Source organism: Vulpes lagopus, chromosome 12, assembly GCF_018345385.1.
Source record: "Vulpes lagopus strain Blue_001 chromosome 12, ASM1834538v1, whole genome shotgun sequence".
NCBI classification, from domain to species: domain Eukaryota; kingdom Metazoa; phylum Chordata; class Mammalia; order Carnivora; family Canidae; genus Vulpes; species Vulpes lagopus.
This window is the reverse complement of record NC_054835.1, coordinates 14,387,505-14,397,065: the sequence shown is the minus strand read 5'-3', so window position 1 is coordinate 14,397,065 and position 9,561 is coordinate 14,387,505. Positions and strand designations below refer to the sequence as shown.

At 47.4% G+C, this 9,561-nt stretch overlaps 1 pseudogene; it reads right to left on the bottom strand.

The window, feature by feature from the left end:
* Positions 1-2,700: 2,700 nt before the first annotated feature.
* LOC121473956 lies at positions 2,701-3,375 on the bottom strand (annotated as a pseudogene).
* Between the last annotated feature and the right edge of the window lie 6,186 nt (positions 3,376-9,561).

The window sequence follows — 9,561 nt, the reverse complement described above, 5'->3', positions numbered from 1 at the left end:
TGTTTATTTATTTGCCCCAAGGAAGAGTGCTTCCGGAAACCCGGCAGGGTAAAATCGCCACAGGTACAAACAACTGTAACTGATTTCAACGACCCGGCAATGATAAAAATTATTAACTCAAGATTTTAATTCGGGGACTTCTCATTGCTGGCCTGTATTGACTAGGATGACTTTGTTGCAGGGCCTGGAGCCAGCTCAAGCTACTTGCAGCTGACCAAGAAAGGAGGCATTTATTAAAAAGAGACAGGAGGGATCCCTGGGTGGCGCAGCGGTTTGGCGCCTGCCTTTGGCCCAGGGCGCGATCCTGGAGACCCGAGATCGAATCCCACGTCAGGCTCCCGGTGCTTGGAGCCTGCTTCTCCCTCTGCCTGTGTCTCTGCCTCTCTCTCTCTCTCTCTCTCTCTCTCTGTGACTATCATAAATAAATAAAAAAAAATTAAAAAAATATTAAAAAAAAATAAAAAAATAAAAAGAGACAGGAGTCCCCTAGAATCAAATGACAGGGATACAGCCCAGCCTCGGGAAGGATAGCGAAGGTCATCAGACCTCTCACCTGTCTCTCGCCTTCTTTCCTCTGTGCAGCTCTGTGTTGTTGTTGTTTTAATTGTTCTAGGGTTGTAGGTCTTTTCCTGACGTATTTGTGATGGTTTTTTTTTAGCTTTATTCTTTCCTTGAAGACCAGCTGAGCTGGTCTCAGCACCAAGGTTTCCATTCACCGCTTAGACTGTGGAGTGGATTTAGGTCCTTTAAAGGTTTCCTCTGCCCGCTGGGTTGCTGTGAAGCTTTATCAGTAGAGGGCGCAAGAGGCACAGCCGCAGGAAGGGTTTTGCTTCTGGTTCTGCAGCATGTGTTTGGCCAGCTCTAGAGGCTCCCTTGGCAGATCATTGCAGCACAGGCGCCTGCTTGGTTTCCATTGGGGGCCCTGCAGCCTGAGCAGCTCTCCCAGCACCAGGTCCCTGCCGTGCACACGGCTTCTCCAGAGCCCAGCTCCCGCAGTGCAGGACAGCCAGCAGCACTGGTGGCCGGTGCCTTCTGGCAACAACCTCTTCTTGCACCCTGTTGGTTCATAACCTTGGGAGTTTCCTGGGTGAAATCTGGGTATGAATATATTCCAACTCTGATCACAGTCAACTGTGGCTCAAATAGCATTTTTTAGGGCCCTTTTGGTCAGCAGTTTGGTGGGCTGCCGATGTAGTTTGATTCACAGAAAAAGAAGACCCATGTCCGGCGTTACTGATAGTGTGAGCCACAGGCTAGGCTTCTGGAGTCATACTGGGAATATTGATGAATTAAGAGCTCTAATCCTAGCTTGTTCTTTTTTCATGTACTGCTTTCAGACTTTTTAATTCACTCCCTGGAATGGTGATAGTCCTGATGAGCTAGAAAGGGGCAGCTTGCTCATATACCTAATAGTTGGAGCAATTCTTTTGTTGGGCATGTAAGTGGGTCCACTGTAGAAAGATATTTATATTAGGAGTCTGTCTCATGACTGGACACCATAGGTGTAGCAGAAGTCTAAGGCTGAAAAGATAATTAATACGAAGTTGTGTGGGGAAAGTCTTCTGAATTACACTTGTGGCATTATCCTTAGATGTCAGTGTGGCTGTAGCTTTAGATATCTGACCTGGCTAGGGATGCCTGGGAGGCTTAGCGGTTTGGTGCCTGCCTTCAGCCGGGGGCGTGATCCTGGGGTCCAGGGATCTAGTCCCGCATCGGGCTCCCTGCATGGAGCCTGCTTCTCGTTCTGTGTCTCTGCCTCTCTCTCTGTCTCTCATGAATAAATAAATACAATCTTTAAAAATAAATAAATAAAAAAAAAAGAAATTTGACTTGGCTGTGCAGCAGGCAGGAATAAGGAGATGGACTGGGGTGGGAGATACCAGACCAGGACCCTCACCTTCTCCCCTCTTACAATGGTGCATGGTTTTGTTTTGTTTTTTGTATTTTTTTTGTATTTTTTTATTGGAGTTCGATTTGCCAACATATAGTATAACAACCAGTGCTCATCTCATCAAGTGCCCCCCTCAGTGCCTGTCACCCAGTCACCCCATCCCCTCGCCCACCTCCCCTCCACTACTCCCCGTTTGCTTCCCAGAGTTAGGAGTCTCTCATGTTCCATCACCTCTCCGATTTTCCCACTCATTTTCTCTCCTTTCCCCTTGAATCCCTTTCACTATTTCTTATATTCCCTGAATGAATGAACCCATATGTTTGTCCTTCTCCCATTGTCTTATTTCTCTCAGCATCATACCCTCCAGTTCCATCCACATTGAAGCAAATGGTGGGTATTTGTCGTTTCTAATGGCTGAGTAATATTCCCTTGTATATATAGACAGTGGTGCATGTTCTATACAGGTACAGTGCACTTCAACAGGTCTGGCTTGCAGTAAGACAACAGGATTCCATTGGAGATTGGGTCATTCCCTTTCACTCAATGGTGGGAAATAATTCATCTATGCTGGTGGAATGTCTTATTGAGAATTCCAGTACATAATGCCTTTCCCAGTCATGATGGGGCTTGATGTTCTCAGTGGCATGGCATGGTGAGACTCAGGGAAATGGCTGTCTTCCTCAACTTTTATTTATTTATTTATTTATTTATTTATTTATTTATTTATTTTCTCACTTGAAAATTTTATTGGTCATGGAGATAGGAAGTCAGGCAGCCCCCCAGCTTCCAGCCCAGGGTTCCACAAGCTCTCACTGCTTCCCGTTGCCATTGATGGGGAGGTTCACGTGCTCAGGGGACGACAGGAATGCCTTGAGCTTGGGTCTGGCGCTGAAGGCACGCCACATAGGCCAAGAGCAGGGGGAAGGAGTCCAGGCAGCTGGGGGCCAGGACCTGGTGAATCAGCAGCAAGTCCAGCAGGTTGTAGTCCGCGAAGGAGATCTGGTTGCCCACGATGAAGGCCTGGCCCCCCTCATTCTGGGACAACAGCGTTTCAAAAGGCTTCAGGTAACCTGGTAGTGCCTTCACATACTCCTCCTTTCCTGCCTCATAGTTAGTGGAGATGAGGAGGGCGTATTTGCAGCGGAGATCCTCCACACCATCGTTCACTACATCCAGCAAGGCCGCCTCCTGCTGGTCCTTCCCGTAGAGCCCAAGGGAGCGGCCCAGGTGTCGCAGGATGGCATTGGACTGGTCAAGGTGAGGTCTCTGTCCTGGAACTTGGGGAGCTGCCCATACAGACAGGAGGCCTTGAGTGATCCCTTCATCCAGGTCTCCATGGTCACCACCTCCTCCTTCCAGCTCTGGCCCTGGTCAGCCAACAGCATGCGCATGGCCTCACAGCGCCCTCGAACAGGGAAGTAGATGATGGTGTAGGGTGGCATGGTTGCAGCGCGGGTGGCGGTGGCGGTGGCGGTGGCGGTGGCAATGGCAGCGGCGGCGGCAGCAGAGCTCCTCAACTTTTATTTTTTAATTAAAAAAAGTTGTATTTATTTATTTGAGAAAGAGAGTGTGAGAGAGAACATGAGTGGGGGCGTGGGGCGTGCAGAGGGAGCAGGAGAAGCAGGCTCCTCGCTGAGCAGGGAGCCGACTCAGGGCTTGATCCCGGACCCAAAGATCATTACCTGAGCCAAAGGTAGACACTTAACTGACTGAGCCACCCAGGCACCCCTCCCTTGACTTTTTTTTTAAATAATAAATTTATTTTTTATTGGTGTTCAATTTGCCAACATATTGGTGTTCAATTTGCCAACATCCCTTGACTTTTATATGTTACACAAGGTATTGGTGCCTTGGCAGAAGGGTTCCTAGTTTGGCATACTGGGTAATAAGCCTTACTGGCTGATCATGGAAATGCCTGGGATAGTCCTTTAATCGACTTGGTCAGGTGGTTTTACTTGTTAGTAAATTAATCTGCTGCTTTAATATTTTTTTCTTCCTATCCTGCCACTTGCAGGTTATAGGGAAGCTGGGACTTCTATTTAATATCATGGTCTTTTGTCCACTCTCATACATCATGGCCTTTGAAGTGTGATCCCTGATCACCATCAATTTGATGAGAGTAGCTGTACATGGTGCTCAGCTTCTATAAGCCCCTGTTGGTGGAAGCCTGGTTTTTATAGCCATAGAGAAAAACTCAGATAAGGCCAGATATAGTATCCATGTGAACCAAGGCATATTTGGAATCCTCACTTGGAGGGAGGAGGCAAATGTAATCAATTTGCCAATCCTTCACCATTTGGGAACTCCAGTGGATGGTCACAGGCTCCTTTGGCAGTTGCCTTGAGGATTGTTTAAAACACACAGGCTTTATTACTGCATTAACCAAACCACCATATTTTAAGGGCAATCTGGCATCCTTGGTAATATGCCATTTAATCTGGATATTATGGTGGCCTCTCTATGTGTCCAATCTTTTGTATCTACTGCAGAGTTCGTTGCTAGGGCATTTACCCAAGCTAGAACATCAGTTTCCTGATGGCCAGGGGAAGTTCAGCCCAGTGGCTGCTGGGGTTCATTTCTGTTTCCTCCAGATGGTGTCAGTGTTGGGCTGAAGAGCCTCCACACTCTCTGTGGGAGAGCTGCCCAACTAGATCCATGTGTACATCAGGCATCAGCAGTTTTCCTCATTCCCTCTTTATAGACTGCAGAGGCTGCCACAGGAATAGGGGTGAAGGCATTTGGAAGATCTCTGTATTCCATAGGGTCTAGTAACACCCACATTTCTGGAGACAGTGGGTTGGTGGGCAGGGTACTCCTTTGTTGTACATAGGCATGCCACTTAAAGCAGGAGTTTGACAGTGGAAGGAGCCTTGGGGGGGGGGGGAAAGAAGGAGCCTCGGTGTCCATCGAAAGATGAATGGATAAAGAAGATGTGGTCTATGTATACAATGAAATATTACTCCGCCATCAGAAATGACAAATACCCACCATTTGCTTCGATGTGGATGGAACTGGAGGGTATTATGCTGAATGAAGTAAGTCAGTCGGAGAAGGACAAACATTATATGGTCTCATTCATCTGGGGAATATAAAAATTAGTGAAAGGGAATAAAGGGAAAGGAGAGAAACTGAGTGAAAATATCAGTGAGGGAGACAGAACATGAGAGACACCTAACTCTGGGAAACGAACAAGGGGTAGTGGAAAGGGAGGTGGGTGGGGGGTTGGGGTGACTGTGTGATGGGCACTGAGGGGGGCACTTGGCGGGATGAGCACTGGGTGTTATGCTATATGTTGGCAAATTGAACTCCAATAAAAAAAAAAAAAAAAAGAGCAGGAGTTTGAGCCATGGCAGAAGTCGGTCCATGGAACATGTTCTCAACCCACCCCTTGATGGAAAGGGAAACTCTTCCCATGATACACTTTTTCTCCTTGAGACAGTCTACCTGAAGGAGCACTGTGCACATTGCTAGGAGCTGTTGCTCTGTGGAGGTATGTCAAGTTTTTGCTCCTTTTCAGAGCTAAGACCAAAATCCTAGAGGTATTTTCTCCTTCTGTTGTCTCCTGAATAGTGCCCAACCCATACATTCTAGAGTCACAGATACATCTAATTCAAATGGTAGTCCTGCTTCGGAGATGTCCAGAGCTTTAATCTATTTCACTGGAATTTTTGCCTTCTCAAATGTGGCTTGCTGCTCTGATCACCTGTTTGTTTGTTTGTTTGTTTTTTCTGTCAAAAGGATAGAGGCACTGTGCCAGGTGGGGAATAAAAGTCCTCCCAAACCCCCAATTTCCTACAAAGATTTGCATTTCTCCTATGTTCTCAGGGGTTGGATTGCCTTGTATCTTATCGATCACAGCTTCTGGGACAACATGCATCTTCCCTAACCAAACAAGTCCCGAAAACTTTATGGTGGTATCTGGGCCTTGAATTTTTTGTGAATTCATCTTTTCCCTTGCAGATGTTCTAGCAAAATCTTCAGGGTGTCCCACAGCAGAGATGAGTCTCCACATATTAACATTACATGATTGATTAATGGGCCTACTTTAGTGTTGTGGGGAAGGAGGACAGGGTTGGGTCTCATGTTACCACCAGAGGACATACTGGAGGGCTGTGAGATAGCCCTGGAGAAGCACTTGGAAGGTCCATTGCTGCCCTTCCCATGTGAAGGCAAATTGATCTTGTGACTCAGTAGCGAGCGATATACTGAAAAAAGCATTTGCTAAATCCAGTGGACTCTAGGACCATGGCCAAAGTATCTAAGGTGGTAGCAGTTTTGGGCACAGCCACTCGGATGGGTGGCATTATCTTGTTCATCCATCGTCATCGGCCATGAACCATCTGGCTTTTTTATTGGTCACACCGAGCTGTTGGAAGTGTGATGGAAAGCAAGTAATACCCATTTGGTGCAGTTCTTGGAGTTTTCCTATTTCCTTATGCTCCCAGGCAATTTCTACTATTTGACAATTACAATTTTTCTCACAGGTGGTAGACTTACTATTCCCAGTTGGCATTTTCTTTCAGTATGGGTTTGATTACTCTAACCCAGAGGTGGAATTCACTAGTGGAGGTTTGCAGAGCTTGACCTTGTAGAATATGCCCAATATATTCTATGGTACCAAAGAGATACTAATTCTCATGGTGGAGAACTCCTCATTTGCAGCGTCAAAGGGACTTTCTTGAGCATAATTATTTGACCTAACATTGATGGCTCAGAGGGGGGCTGAAAACTTCTGAGGGTTGCCATGAGTGAGAGTATACTCAGCTCCAATGTCATCCAGAGCCATCATCTTTTGTTTATTTCTGGGGGACTAGTAATAGTGAGCCCAGCATGAGACCTCTGATTGCCTCTAATGACTCTCACCTGGAGGTAGTCTTGGCTTGTATTTATACGTGGGTCAGTGGAGCATGGGAGGCACCCGCTCCGAATAGGATTGTATCTCTGAGGTCTCTGCTGGAGCAGGTAGGGGGATCAGGGATGAGAGGGGCAGGAAGGGCAGGCCTGAACTATTGTTCAGGTTTTAAAGTTTTCTATAGATCAACCAACACAGCACTGGGTTGCTGGTCTATCTCTTTAGGCAGGGTCCTGGCAGCAAGGAGGTCAAACCACATTTTTTCTGTTTTTTTTTTTTTTTCCCCCACACTTTTCACGGCTGACTGGGATATCCTGTTGGCATTCTGAGCTCCCTCTCTCTCAGCTCTTTCCCAGAGCCCAGGCCAGTTTCTGAGATTTGCCAGTTTTCCCCAGATCAGCAAAGGGTTGCCCGGACATTATAAAGGTCTTGACCCTTGACTGGGTTCAGCACGGATATTAGCAGGTGTTGGGGACAGATGGAGTATCTTGGTTTTCATTTCTGCAGTGAATGTGCCCCAATCAGGCCTTTCAAAGATGAGGGCATAGATTTCCTGTCTTCTCTCCAGCTGCCTAAGAATTTGTACCTCCATATACATGTGCAGGGTCCCCTGTACCAGGGAGATCCCCTCATCCAGTCTATAAGGGAGTGAGTGCCTTGAACACCCTGAGTGCCATGCAGATGCTGCAGGAGGGCAGTGTGTATGGTGATGTTGCTCATTTTCTTTACCTCCTGTCCAGAGAAATGCACGGTCTCCGTATCCCATAGCCACACTAACCATGCCTGGATATTTTCTCCCGCCTCTGGTGGAACTTGGTGGGTAGCTATATCAATAAGCTCAGCGGGGTATATTCTTTCATCCCTAGAACTTCCTAGACTGGGGCCACGTTACTGGCTGGGGTTGCTGGCTCGGGGCTTTTGTTTGTTCTATTTTAGGGATCGGTAGCAAGGGGTGTCATTCATTTCAATGTCAGTCACCACAACATCCTCGTCTTTGCTCTCCTCACTCTCCCAAGGAATTCCAGGCCTTAGTGTCCTAATCAGGCTTTGTCACACGCACTGGAACCTTAATCTGAGGCAGCTTTGCAAACAGGAAAGCTCAGATCTCCAACATACTGTCTTGTTGTATCAGCCTTGAAGGTAGCAGAGCCGACCCTTGCAGCTCTTCTCCCAACCTTCCAGCTCCAGCCTCCCCTCTGTCGGAGTCAGGCTAGGTGGCCAGCCCTGTGCAGCCATGGTGCACTCTTGGTGGATTCCTCCAACAGCGCACGTTCCCAGGTCCTACACTGTGGCCGAGCCCACCGTGTCACCCTCCCCACGCACAGCCTGATGGCCAGCTCAGGCTGGCCCATCTCTTTGGTCTCCTGGTCAGCTTGCCGATGTTAATTTGTGAGCTCAGGGACCCCGTGGGTGCGGTCTGAAGCTGGCCCCCATGGGGTGGGGGTAGGGGGTGAGGACAGACCCAGGAAGGAGGTAGACTACCAGTCTAGCCTGGTAGCAGGCAGGTTTGATAAACAAGGCAGCTGGGAGACCTCCACTAGCCAGACTCTTAAAAGGTTATATTGATGCCTTCCCTGGGTTTAGGCCCATACTCTGTCCAGGTGGCCTCAACAACACGCTGCTCTCAAGAGCTCCTGAAGCTCCCTGTGGAGAAGGCTGGTGGAATGCACATTTCAGGGACATGGAGTGTGAGAGGAGCCTCTGCGCAGGCCCAGCTGGAGGATCAGAGGGCAGTCATGTCCTCTCGATGACCTTCTCTGATACCCCCTCCCCCACCCAGGCTCCAGCTGATCTTTTTTTAAATTTTTTTTAATTTATAAATTAATTTTTATTGGTGTTCAATTTACCAACATGCAGAATAACACCCAGTGCTCATCCCGTCAAGTGTCCCCCTCAGTGCCCGTCACCCATTCACCCCCACCCCCTGCCCTCCTCCCCTTCCACCACCCCTAGTTCGCTTCCCAGAGTTAGGAGTCTTTATGTTCTGTCTCCTTTCCTGATATTTCCCACACATTTCTTCTCCCTTCCTTTATATTCCCTTTCACTATTATTTATATTCCCCAAATGAATGAGAACATACACTGTTTGTCCTTCTCCGATTGACTTATTTCACTCAGCATAATACCCTCCAGTTCCATCCACGTTGAAGCAAATGGTGGGTATTTGTCATTTCTAATTGCTGAGTAATATTCCATTGTACACATAGACCACATCTTCTTTATCCATTCATCTTTCGATGGACACCGAGGCTCCTTCCACAGTTTGGCTATTGTGGACATTGCTGATAGAAACATCGGGGTGCAGGTGTCCCGGCGTTTCATTGCATCTGAATCTTTGGGGTAAATCCCCAACAGTGCAATTGCTGGGTCGTAGGGCAGGTCTATTTTTAACTCTTTGAGGAACCTCCACACAGTTTTCCAGAGTGGCTGCACCAGTTCACATTCCCACCAACAGTGTAAGAGGGTTCCCTTTTCTCCCCATCCTCTCCAACATGTGTGGTTTCCTGCCTTGTTAATTTTCCCTATTCTCACTGGTGTGAGGTGGTATCTCATTGTGGTTTTGATTTGTACTTCCCTGATGGCAAGTGATGCACAGCATTTTCTCATGTGCTTGTTGGCCATGTCCATGTCTTCCTCTGTGAGGTTTCTCTTCATGTCTTTTGCCCATTTCATGATTGGATTGTTTGTTTCTTTGGTGTTGAGTTTAATAAGTTCTTTATAGATTTTGGAAACTAGCCCTTTATCTGATATGTCATTTGCAAATATCTTCTCCCATTCTGTAGGTTGTCTTTTAGTTTTGTTGACTGTATCCTTTGCTG